The sequence below is a fragment of the Idiotropiscis lumnitzeri genome, chromosome 2 (assembly GCF_059441095.1).
Source record: "Idiotropiscis lumnitzeri isolate Australia: NSW breed Sydney's pygmy pipehorse chromosome 2, RoL_Ilum_1.0, whole genome shotgun sequence".
Taxonomy (NCBI): Eukaryota; Metazoa; Chordata; class Actinopteri; order Syngnathiformes; family Syngnathidae; genus Idiotropiscis; species Idiotropiscis lumnitzeri.
Window position 1 is genome coordinate 3653136 of NC_142392.1, and position 12520 is coordinate 3665655.

At 38.8% G+C, this 12520-nt stretch overlaps 1 protein-coding gene and 1 long non-coding RNA gene across 14 annotated transcripts in view; one reads left to right on the forward strand and one right to left on the reverse strand.

The window, feature by feature from the left end:
• LOC148341307 (uncharacterized) overlaps nt 1–12520 on the forward strand; it is a 27324-nt gene continuing 14804 nt past the window's right edge. For 2 of the 6 annotated variants that reach the window (XR_015842316.1, XR_015842317.1), the window contains exons 1-2: nt 8548–8673; nt 8768–8829. The gene's annotated coding sequence lies outside the window, so the exon portion shown is untranslated. Of the gene's footprint in view, nt 247–8547; nt 8674–8767; nt 8830–12520 lie in introns of those variants that run through there. The other 4 variants (XM_088288862.1, XM_088288863.1, XM_088288869.1 and 1 more) reach the window with 4 other exon arrangements.
• LOC148341308 (uncharacterized) overlaps nt 459–12520 on the reverse strand; it is a 13192-nt gene continuing 1130 nt past the window's right edge. Inside the window, exons 1-6 of one of the 8 annotated variants that reach the window (XR_015842322.1) lie at nt 5048–5313; nt 4484–4580; nt 1535–1599; nt 1358–1455; nt 1160–1233; nt 459–582 (exon numbers count right to left, since the gene is read on the reverse strand). This is a non-coding gene — a long non-coding RNA (uncharacterized LOC148341308). Of the gene's footprint in view, nt 583–764; nt 1239–1357; nt 1456–1534; nt 1600–4483; nt 4581–5047; nt 5315–9522; nt 9676–9790; nt 9889–9967; nt 10386–12520 lie in introns of those variants that run through there. The other 7 variants (XR_015842320.1, XR_015842321.1, XR_015842323.1 and 4 more) reach the window with 7 other exon arrangements.

Consider the following 12520-nt stretch of genomic DNA (forward strand, 5'->3'; position numbering starts at 1 on the left):
GCTGCGGCAAATTGAACCAGCGTCCTCTTTCTCCGCCGAGCTGACAGCTTCACGTCGACGCCTCGACAAGATGACCAAAAGGTTTGTCAAAGTGAGTGTTTAAAGTTTATTTTTTTGGACTTGTCATTGTAATTTTTATCATTAATTTAGGTGTTTAGCGTCCAATAACTTTTCTATCTTGCAGCTCAAATGTCTAATTATTCCAAACGCGGGATAAAATGACACAAACGCTTCAGATTTAAAGCGGTAAGTAAACGCTGTGAACTTTTTAAACTAACGCACTTTTATTTTTTGCATTGCAGCAAAAGAGCCGCGTTTGGCAGAAGGTAGGTTGACAGCATTTCTATGTTCACAATTCAAATGAGAATCAACAATTGCTCTGTTTTAATTTTAATTTTTGTCCACAGGCTTGCATCCTGCAGTGAATGGCCAAATTTACTCTAAAACGGCGTCTCTCTCCTTTTTTTTTACCTCCATTTAAATACCGCTTACCAAAAATCATGTTGCTAACTATGTCATTGTCTCTTTCAGCCCTTTTCCTGCTCCAGGTCATTGCTGAGATGTCCAGCTCTGCTCTCGTCACTGGTGAGATAAAAACACTCAAATGCATACAAATATGATGCCATGTTTTAATTAGTTTCAGCACATGGTGAAGATAAGCGACATTGAAGGTTTGATCACTCTACAAAACAAAATGGCCGACATGAACATTTTTTTTTTAACCAATTTCTCTTGTAGTTCCCAAGCTCCACTGAAATGCGCTTCACAAAAGGTACGTTTGCCATTCTGTGCCAATACTCACATGTTGGTTTTCTTCCTGCTTGTGTCCACCAGGTGGCGCCAAAGCACATCCTGGCCCTGCAGAACCTGATGGAGCAACTACTCTGACTTTAAGTCAATAAAATATTTTTTCTTGTTGCAGGTGGAGGAAACATGGCGCCATGATCAACATTCTGTGATGTTAACCTTTTATTTTATTTTGACTGTGCAGAAGCTTCGAGTGAAGGCACAGTCACAGACTCTGCATGCTGGCCACCAAACTTTTGCATATGCAGGAGGAATTTCTACAAGTGCAACGTTGTCATTGTACCTGCAATCTTTCATGGTGACATGTGAATCAACTTTTAAAAATTATTAGCTGGACTTGTCTCGCGCTTACCTCCCGTTTAGGTTTGTCCACTGTAGAGTCCTCAGAAGCAGTTTGACATGAGGCGGAGTTTGCAGGACTGGCAACTGTTCTTTCATCAAGCAGAAGGTTCCAGCATCAAAAAATGTCTGAAGTGGAATCTTAACAGGTTTGTAGTCGTGCTTTTTATCGCAATCTCAAACACAAAGTTGTTTAAATGTTTTGACTCACAATGTCTTTTTGTTTTCCAGAAGTCACGACACACTGGTCCAAGCTGTCCTCGGTCTGCAACTTTTTTCTCTCCCTTGGTGTGCAAGTTGACTTTTAATCTGAAAGTAAAATAAATGGTCATTTTAACGAAACTTGATTAATGCAGACTTATTTTTTGACTGTGGGCTCTTTGCTTACTTTGCGTCTGCGTCGTCAGCTGGAGGACCACATCAAGAAGGTTCTGAAGCCAACTTGGGAGCAGCCTGCCAAGAAGTGGAAGACGACTTTGAGACGGTTGCACCACTCGTGTGTACATGCGTGCTCCGACTGCACTTGACAACTTAAACAAAATGTTTTTTTTTTTTTTCCCTCTTTCAGAGTTTGCTTCCAGTGAATGCAGCCGTGCAAACTCTTCGATCCCTGGTAAGTTTAATTTTGTCAACTGTTGACTGCACAAAAAATGTTATTTAACTCGCATGTCCCCCGTTTCTCCAGGTCGTGACTGGCGTCCATGACTTTGGACTCGCTGTCGTTTTGTTGGGCCCGCCACGCTTTGGTCCCGCTGGCTGACGGCTTCACCAGGCAGCGGCAAAGAGACACCTGTCGATGACTCCAACTTGTAAGGGGTTATTTTTTTTTGTACATAGTTTTTTTGTTGACTTTTTTGTCATTTTTTTTTTTTTTGCCATTCACCATGTACTTTGCAAATAAATAAAATCTTACTTGTCATGCATTTGTGTAACATCTTTAAAAAAAATAAATAAATAAAACAAACTCCTAATTCTAAAAGACAGAGTGAGGGGTAGTGGGTGGGGCATTATGCAAATGAGGACCAGGCAGCCATCTGATTGGTTGCTTTGATAATAAAGTGGGTGTGGCTATGCAAATTAGGAAGCAGCGAGATATCTGATTGGTTAAACTTGAAGAGGGGTGGAGTTATGAGACAAATTTGCATGGAATACCAATATTAGCATAAAGGGGTGGGGATATGCAAATCTGTCAATATCCACTGTTTTTCGGCAGAAAGTGGGCGTGGCTATGCAAATTTATTTGCATACCAGCAAGCTGATTGGTGGATTTCACAGAGTGGGCGGAGTTAGGCAAATAATTTTGCATGACGGATTCTGATTCGTCTTTTCAAGAGGTAGGCGGAGTAATGTAAATTTTTTTCGCATGACAAATCAAGATTTGCAAAGTGGGTGTGGCTACAAACATGCTTTTTCCGGGCCGTGATTGGACGGCAACCGGCCTCTCCAGGTTGCGCTGGAAGACTTTCGGCCTCTCGTCCGAGCAGGCTTCTTGAGTTCCTGCTCAAACGCCAGCAAAGACAGCTCGCCATCTGCTGTTTGAGCACGAAACCAACAAGCCCGCTCGGAGCCGAGGCCAAACGTTTTCCAGCACAACCTGAACAGTCCAGTTGGCATCCAGAACAAGGCCATTTTCAACGCAGTGAGGGTGTAGTGAGCAATAAAACACGGAGACTCAAATTACATTTGACGGAATATATTTGAAAGAGAAGCCATTTTTTTGTCAAAAACATCATTTTACATCAAGCAGAGGTTAAAGCGAACTGACATGACTGACTCGAGCACACATTTTGGCGATTTCTGCTGCTGCTTTCATGTACAGCCTGTCATCCAGTGTTTAACTTTAGTCACACATCAACATTGCTGAAATGGTGTCAAACTGTTAAAAAAAAGCAGTTTTTGTACAATAAATTGCTCAGCTGTAATTGGAGTCTGAGTGTTTTGATTGCTAACTGCACCCTGACTGAGTTTTTTTTTTTTTAATTTAAAAATTAAAAACTGTAATTATTTTTTTTTTTAAAAGCGTTGTTATCCACAATTTGTTTTTGTCATGTTCTCGTTTGTTGAATGGATGGCAACAAGACTGTTTGGGTTTTGCTCGCATCAGAGACCAAACAAAATCTCAAACAGTCCAGTTGCATCCATTCAAAAAATGAGAACATGTCGAAAACAAATTGTGCATAACAACACTTTAAAAAATATATATAAATACAGTTTTTAATTTTTAAATAAAAAAATTATTTATTTTAAATTTTTACTTTTTTTAAAACTCAGTCTGGGTGCAGTTAGCAATAAAACATTCAAATTACAGTTAAACAATATCATACAGAAACACTTTTTTTAAACAATGTGACACCATTTTAGTAATAATGTCTGACTTAAGTAACAATTAAACACTGGCTGACAGGCTCTACATGGAAGCAGCAGCAGAGGACGCCACGAAGTGTGCTTGAGGAAGACGTCACATCAGCACAACAGGCCAAAGCTTCAAGTACTGCACAAAACTTTAAAACACAACAAGACCATCATTCAATGCTTCTGAACGTGTGCTTAAGATTAAAAAATAAAAAAAGATTATTTTTCTTAAGCATGCAAAATATTTATATATTTTTTATTTATTTAAAAAATATTTAGAAAAACAAGTCTGTGTTATTTTGGCAACGTATTAATAAAACAAATTATTATTAAACCATTTAGAAAAAAAACAAATGTTCAAAAGCATTGAATGATGTGCTTGTGTGTGTGCAGTAGATGAAGCAGAGGTCAAGGCGCACTGAAAAATGACGAAGTGGCATCACACTCACCTCCTCAAGGGGTCGTTCAATGCCAAATCACTCAGTGGGTTTAAAACCAAGCCGATTTTGATTTGAATGAAACTTGCTGTACTTGTTGATAGTGATTGCACAACACTAAATCTAAAATTTGAGGTCAATCAGAGCAAAGATTTTGGAGTTACAGCCACCCGAATATTAATTAGCTCAGCTGTTAAAAAAATAAGCACTGATCTTCTAAATGATTGCAGATTTGGAATCCTTGTTAAATTCACATTCCAAAAATATGTGTTTTGTGACGATTGATAAAGTAGTTCCGGAGAAAAAAGGGCTTAAACTAAGGTGGCCACGCCCCTTTTTGCCAAACTCATTAATATGCGTGGGTTTGTAGTCCCTAAAAACTGCTCTAATTGACCTCAAATTTTAGATTTAATGTTATGCCATCACTCTCAAGCACATCAAGTTTCATTAAAATGAAAATCGGCTAAATTAATTTTTTGGAGTGATTTGGCATGCCATCCCCTTAAGCACAGAGCATGGAGTCCCTTGCCTTGAAAGAGAACACTCACCTGTCCCAAAAAAAGTTGCCGTTTTTGGAGTGCAGACGAGTCCAGATGTCCAGAACTCTGAATCTGTGGGTTGTTTGGTTTCCAAAACATCCTCCATCCTGTAAAATTCAACAAAAACACAAGCTTTGAGTGAGCTCATTTGCATATGCCCTAATTTGCATATGGTCAATTTGCATAAAGAAAAAAAACGTGGCTTGCCAGCCAATAGCTGCGAAGTATCAAAATACTCTTAAACGTTTATGCCGCTAATAAATGTAACATTCGTTTTGATGACGGGCTGTCCATTTATCTAATCGAAAGCAGGAATGCACTCGTTAAGGTCAGTGTGATATTTAAATGCATTTTAAACATACAATACATATCTTTATATTTTAAGATATCGCAAAGAAACGATTTTTACATTAAAAAATAGCATTACAGTTGCAAATGCACCTAATGTTTTGATTAAAATAAAAAATTCACCTGAGTGGCACGCCAAATAGTATATTATGTTTGTTTTTTAAAGAAAAGTCTATTTTTAGAGGAGCAAGCAGTGAAAACGTGGAAAAGATGAGAATGCGTTACCTTTGCAGAATACGTCGCCACTTTTGTACAGCCGACGTGGAGAATATATTCCTGCATCGTGGACGTCTTTGCACATGTAAACTATAAAAAAGAGACTATTTTGAGCTAAGGTAGCTTAAAAAACCTAGCGCATTTGTTCGAATTCCACAAAACAACATTAGCCAACGAACCACCCAAACAAACAATTGCTCATTTCCTTTTCCGGTCGATTTAACTTCCGGGTCGCAGCGACGCTAAAAATAAAAATAAAAAAACATTGACGAAGCGATTAATAAACTAAAATGACAGAGTGTAAAACAGCACATACAGAGTTTAAAAAATATATTCGTCCCCCACCGAAAGAAAAAAAAACATTTTTCAAGGCTGTCCCGCGCATGCGCAAAAATTGGAATATTGAAAGTAAAAAAGTAATTAGAAAATTTGGTATTTCAGGCGTGTATCATACTGGTGGCATCTGGCTTCATTTACTAATCAAAAATAAAAAAAATTGCTGTCGTATTGTGGATTATTGAAATTCTCTGTACGTTTTTGAAGAAAAAACATGTGTGATGTCATAACCGGAAACCTTTTAAAGACGCGACTAATTGAGCTAATGGCGTGCTAACATCTTTTTTTGCGTGCTAACGTCTTACTAGCTAAAATGTTTGCAATGTGCAAAAATAATACAATCATTTAAGGTGTACGGCGATAAAGAAATGCACATGATATACAAAACTGTTTCGTCTAGTTAAATTGTAACAGTCTGTTGTACGATGTAAAAAATAATATTCTTAGGAGAAACCTTTGTTTTTAGGTATGTGCAGGAGGAGGTGATGAACACGACCAAATATTTCGTCATTGAAAAAATAAACGTTGAAAAAAAAAAGTTGATTTATAACGTCTCAAACGGATTGCATAGGAATGTCGCCCTCACTTGCCAAATAGAAGTAACTACAACTATGGAAACGGCATGCCAAACTGTTTCGTCAAGTTAAGTTGTAACATTTGTTGTACGATGAAAAAAATAATATTCTTATGAGAAACTCTTGGTTTTAGGTATGTGCAGGAGGAGGCGATGAACACGACCACAGATTTCGTCGTTGGGAAAAGAAATTGACTATCGCATGGTCAAAGTGAAGATGCGAACGTTTAGAGGGGAAATGGGCAAAAAACAACATATGCTGCCGGTGGTGGATGACCGATAACTATTGCGTGTTCAAACACGTCATGTAAAAGAGTGTTGTACTGTTGTGGCTATTGTCGAATGCAATAAACGGAAGACCCTCCCAAATCGGTCCGAAAGTCTTGTTATTGTTGGTGAGACCGTAGGAAGCCACTAAACTATATATTTGTTTTGTTTTTGGGCGGTTTATTTTTTTCTTTTCCCGTGTGTTAATATTTGTTGGCAGATTGGCAAATAAAGTTTTTAAAAAAGGGGATGACGTTTTATAACCCGGAAGTGAAATGCCTGATGGAATCAAAATATGGAAGTGTTTGGATCGATCGGCGCTTTTATGTAAACTTTGTTTTGTTTCTTTAAACGCTTGGCTGATTTAGTTACATTGCTTTGACGCCAAGTAGCGAGTTTTTGATTGTTTGCATGAGCGGATGGTCCCACAATGAAATGATTTCTCCATGTCGGCTGCTGTAGCGTCCACATTAAGTGTGAACATTTTGTGCGCAGGTAACACATTCTCAACTTTAACACATTTTTTCTGCATGCTCCTCCAAAAGTACATTTCGATTGCAAAGGGACCGTTGTCTTCTATTTAACATTTTGCCCATATGACTCGATTAGTAGATCGAAACATTAGCGTCAGACTTCTCCAAGATGGAAGGCTGAAAACAAAATAAAAAAACGGACCAGCCACACTCAGTTTAAGTTAAGTTTATTCCATCGACATAAAAAATAAAATTAAAAAAAAAACGCTCATCAAGGTCAGTAGATAATTGACTACCACCTGGTGGACACGCGGAGGAAGTGAACACAAGCCAAGTATACAAGACTGATGGAAAAGGTCAAGTGTCATTATTGAGGGACTGCAGAGGCGCAACATTTGCTCGCTTTTAACCATCTCCATTCTCAGCTGACTTAGTCCATCGTGACTGCACAGGGCAAAAACATCAAGAGTGTACATTTTTACATTAATCTCAGGTGTTCTTAGCCTCGCTTCACCTGACGCACAAGCCATGCAAGGTACACACTGGTACCCACAATTAAATATGACGTGCAAACTGTTCAATTATTTACATTATATTTGCTATGACTACATGCTTTTATGAAGTACAGATTAATGGTTCACATTTTGCGAACCTTTTCCAAATGTTTTGGGATCATAGTTTGTGATATTTTTACGGTTTGAACTATTCAGGCAGAGCACAAATTATTCATTGATTTTTGCTGGTCACTTTTGAGCCCAGTTTAAGTTCTGCACTATATTAAAGCAGAATGGTTGTTATATAAAACAAATTAAAATTGCACTTCATTTAGTGAAATGTCTTTGTCATATTGTGTTTCCCCAAATAAAGCTGACATAACCCAGTCCAATTTTTGCATGTTCTTTATGTTCCAATGAGTCACGCATAAACCCAATAGTGTGCGGAGGCAAACCAAGACAAAAGTTTCGAGGAAACAGCCGGAGCACTCGATGTGATGCAATACTGCCCTCCTGTGGATAACTGGAGTAACTGCACGGAGGGTTGACTTGGTCGTGATGCAAAAAAATGGCCGTCCTTGGATTCGAAGTTCAGTGGATGATGTGGTGGAGGAAGCAGAAAACCAGCACCCGATTTTGGATTTAAAAAAAAAATTAAAACAGGGTGCCTACTCATGACTTTCATTTTTTTTAGCCGGAACGACACGGCTGATTGGCTCATGGTGTTAGAAAAGGATTCCGTTACCGCGGTGAACTTGTTCGAACCTTGCTCTTTGCAACCTTTTTCAACATACATAGAAATGAGGAAAAGAACAGGACACGAAATTATTGGTTCCAGACTAGAAAATAATCGGAATTTATACATAGAAAACAGATATACATCAGAAAGAAATAGAATAAAAAAAATTGCGAAAATTTTCATCTGGGTTGGTTGACTGGTCTAAAACTTTGCGTCCGGTTCAGGTGACTCGGGTTCGAGTCTCGGTCTCTGCACCACCGTCGCAAATAAATGCACATAAGCAGAAAACGGGATTCGAACGCGAGTACATCTAAGCCAAATGTAAAGTCGAAAACCACTCGACTAATTCTGGTTTATCGGTTACTGGCGTTTGGTTTGGATTTATAGATCAAGTATATAAAATTCTCAGCTGACAGTGGAAACAGGCTAAATATAATGCAAAAAGATACCGGAAATGTTATGGCGATATTAGCCGAATGATAAAAGACAGGGATTACGGTGCAAGCACCTGCGAGCGGTGTCGTTTCGAATCCCGTCTAGTTCTCTATTCACTTGTTTTTCTTTAAGTTTCGTCTTGCAATTTTTGTTTTCTTGTTTAAATAAAGCTTTTTAGGAAAAAAAAGAAGCACGTGACCACGTCGTTAGCGAAAATCTATTTAAGCTGCGACAATTTGAAACCAGCGTTCTCTTCCTCCAGCGAGCTGACAGCTTCACGTCGACGCCTCGACAAGATGACCAAAAGGTTTGTCAAAGTGAGCGTTTAAAGTTTATTTTTTTTAGACTCGTCATTAGAACTTTGACCATTAATTCATGTTTTCGGCATGCAATAACTTTTCTATCTTGCAGCTCAAGTGTTTAATTATCCCAAACGCGGGATAAAATGACACAAACGCCTGAGATTTCAAGCGGTAAGTAAACGCTGTTAACTTTTTAAACTAACGCACTTTTACTTTTTGCATTGCAGAAAAAGAGCCGCGTTAGGCAGAAGGTAAGTTGCCAGCGTTTGTATGTTCACAATTCAAATGAGAATCAACAATTGCTCTGTTTTAATTGTTTTAATTTTTGTACACAGGCTTGCATCCTGCAGTGAATGGCCAAATTTACTCTAAAATGGCGTCTCTCTCTTTTTTTAACCTCCATTTAAATACCGCTTACCAAATGCCATGTTGCTAACTGTCATTGTGTCTTTCAGCCCTTTTCGTGCTCCAGGTCATTGTTGAGATGTCCAGCTCTGCTCTTGTCACTGGTGAGATAAAAACACTCAAATGCATACAAAAATGATATCATGTTTTAATTTGTTTCAGAACATGGTGAAGATAAGCGACATGGAAGGTTTGATCACTTTGCAAAACAAAATGGCCGACATGAACATTTTTTAACCAATTTCTCTTTTGTAGTTCCCAAGCTGCACTGAAATGCGCTTCACAAAACGTACATTTGCCACTCTGTGCCAATACTCACATGTTGGTTTTCTTCCTGCTTGTGTCCACCAGGTGGCGCCAAAGCACATCCTGGCCCTGCAGAACCTGATTCAGCAACTACTCTGACTTTAAGTCAATGAAATATTTTTTCCTGTTTGACAGAAGCAGCTTGACATGGCGGATTTTCTGCTCCCACTTCTGCTGGATGTTGGGCCGTTTCCCTCCAGAAATCAAAGTTGGCCCCAGCACACAGGACATCAAGGAAGTGCTCGGTTGGTTTTTAGTGGCTTGTATGTGACTGCTGCTCATTTTGTCTCTTTGCAGAACTGGCACCTGTTCGTCATCAAGCAGAAGGTTCCAGCATAAAAAAGCCTCAAGTGGAATTTTGACAGGTTTGTGATCCCGCGTTTGATCTCAAACACAAAGTTGTTTAAATGTTTTGACTCACAATGTCTTTTTGTTTTCCAGAAGTCACGACACACTGGTCCAAGCTGTCCACGGTCTGCAACTTTTTCCCCTCCCATGGTGTGCAACTTGACTTTTAATCTGCAAGTAAAATAAATGGTCTTTTCAACAAAACTTGATTGGTGCAGACTTATTTTTTGACTGTGGGCTCTTTGCTTACTTTGCGTCGACGTCGTCAGCTGGAGGACCACATCAAGAAAATGTTGAAGCCAACTTGGGAGCAGCCTGCCAAGAAGTGGAAGACGAGTTTGAGACGGTTGCACCACTCGTGTGTACATGCGTGCTCCGACTGCAATTGACAACTTCAACAAAATGTTTTTTTTTTCCCCTCTTTCAGAGTTGGCTTCCTGTGAATGCAGCCGTGCAAACTCTTCGATCCCTGGTAGGTTTAATTTTGTCAACTGTTGACTGCGCAAGAAATGTTATTTAACTCACATGTCCCCCATTTCTCCAGGTAGTGACTGGCGCCCGTGACTTTGGGCTCTCCACGCTTTGGTCCCGCTGACTGACCACTTCACCAGGCAGCAGCAAGGAGACACTTGTCAATGAATCGTACTTTTTTTTTGTAAGTTTTTTTTTTTTTTCATTCAATGTTTTCATGTACTTTGCAAATAAATAAAATCTTACTTGTCATGCATTTTTGGAACATCTTTAATAAAAAAATAAAAGAAATAAACTCCTCAAAGAAAATGGAGTGAAGAATAGTGGGTGGGGCATTATGCAAATGAAGAGCAGGCAGCCATCTGATTGGTTAATTTGGCAAAATAGGGGGTGTGGCTATGCAAATTAGGAAGCAGCAAGTGATCTGATTGGTTGGGCTTATGAGGGGGTGGAGTTTAGCAAAGAAATTAGCATACAATGCTTTGATTAGCATAAAGGGGTGTGGAAATGCAAATTTGTGCCAAAACCAGCCATTTTCGGTAGAAAGTGGGCGTGGTTATGCAAATTTATTTGCATACCAGCAAGCTGATTGGTGGATTTCACAGAGTGGGCGGAGTTAGGCAAATAATTTTGCATGACGGATTCTGATTCGTCTTTTCAAGAGGTAGGCGGAGTAATGGAAATTTTTTTCGCATGACAAATCAAGATTTGCAAAGTGGGTGTGGCTACAAACTTGCTTTTTCCGGGCCGTGATTGGACGGCAACCGGCCTGTCCAGGTTGCGCTGGAAGACTTTCGGCCTCTCGTCCGAGCAGGCTTCTTGAGTTCCTGCTCAAACGCCAGCAAAGACAGCTCGCCATCTGCTGTTTGAGCACGAAACCAACAAGCCCGCTCGGAGCCGAGGCCAAACGTTTTCCAGCACAACCTGAACAGTCCAGTTGGCATCCAGAACAAGGCCATTTTCAACGCAGTGAGGGTGTAGTGAGCAATAAAACACGGAGACTCAAATGACATTTGACACAATATATTTTAAAGAGAAGCCATTTTTTTGTCAAAAACATCATCAAGCAGAGGTTAAAGCGAACTGACATGACTGACTCGAGCACACATTTTGGCGATTTCTGCTGCTGCTTTCATGTACAGCCTGTCATCCAGTGTTTAACTTTAGTCACACATCAACATTGCTGAAATGGTGTCAAACTGTTAAAAAAAAGCAGTTTTTGTACAATAAATTGCTCAGCTGTAATTGGAGTCTGAGTGTTTTGATTGCTAACTGCACCCTGACTGAGTTTTTTTTTTTTAATTTAAAAATTAAAAACTGTAATTATTTTTTTTTTTTTATTTGTTTTTGTCATGTTCTCGTTTGTTGAATGGATGGCAACAAGACTGTTTGGGTTTTGCTCGCATCAGAGACCAAACAAAATCTCAAACAGTCCAGTTGCATCCATTCAAAAAATGAGAACATGTCGAAAACAAATTGTGCATAACAACACTTTAAAAAATATATATAAATACAGTTTTTAATTTTTAAATAAAAAAAAAAAATCGATTAATTTTTTAAAATTCAGTCTGGGTGCAGTTAGCAATAAAAAATTCTAATTACAGTTAAACAATATCGTACACAAACATGCTATTTTTTAACAATTTGACACCATTTTAGCAATAATGTCTGACTTAAGTAACAATTAAACACTGGCTGACAGGCTCTACATGGAAGCAGCAGCAGAGGACGCCACAAAGTGTGCTTGAGGAAGTGTGTGTGACGTCACATCAGCACAACAGGCCAAAGCTTCAAGTACTGCACAACACTTTAAAACACAACAAGACCATCATTCAATGCTTCTGAACGTGTGCTTAAGATTAAAAAATAAAAAAAAGATTATTTTTCTTAAGCATGCAAAATATTTATATATTTTTTATTTATTTAAAAAATATTTAGAAAAACAAGTCTGCGTTATTTTGGCAACGTATTAATAAAACAAATTATTTTAAACCATTTAGAAAAAAAAATGTTCAAAAGCATTGAATGATGTGCTTGTGTGTGTGCAGTAGATGAAGCAGAGGTCAAGGCGCACTGAAAAATGACTAAGTGGCATCACACTCACCTCCTCAAGGGGTCGTTCAATGCCAAATCACTCAGTGGGTTTAAAACCAAGCCGATTTTGATTTGAATGAAACTTGCTGTACTTGTTGATAGTGATTGCACAACACTAAATCTAAAATTTGAGGTCAATCAGAGCAAAGATTTTGGAGTTACAGCCACACGAATATTAATTAGCTCAGCTGTTAAAAATGTGCACTAATCTGCTAAATGATTGCAGATTTGGAATCCT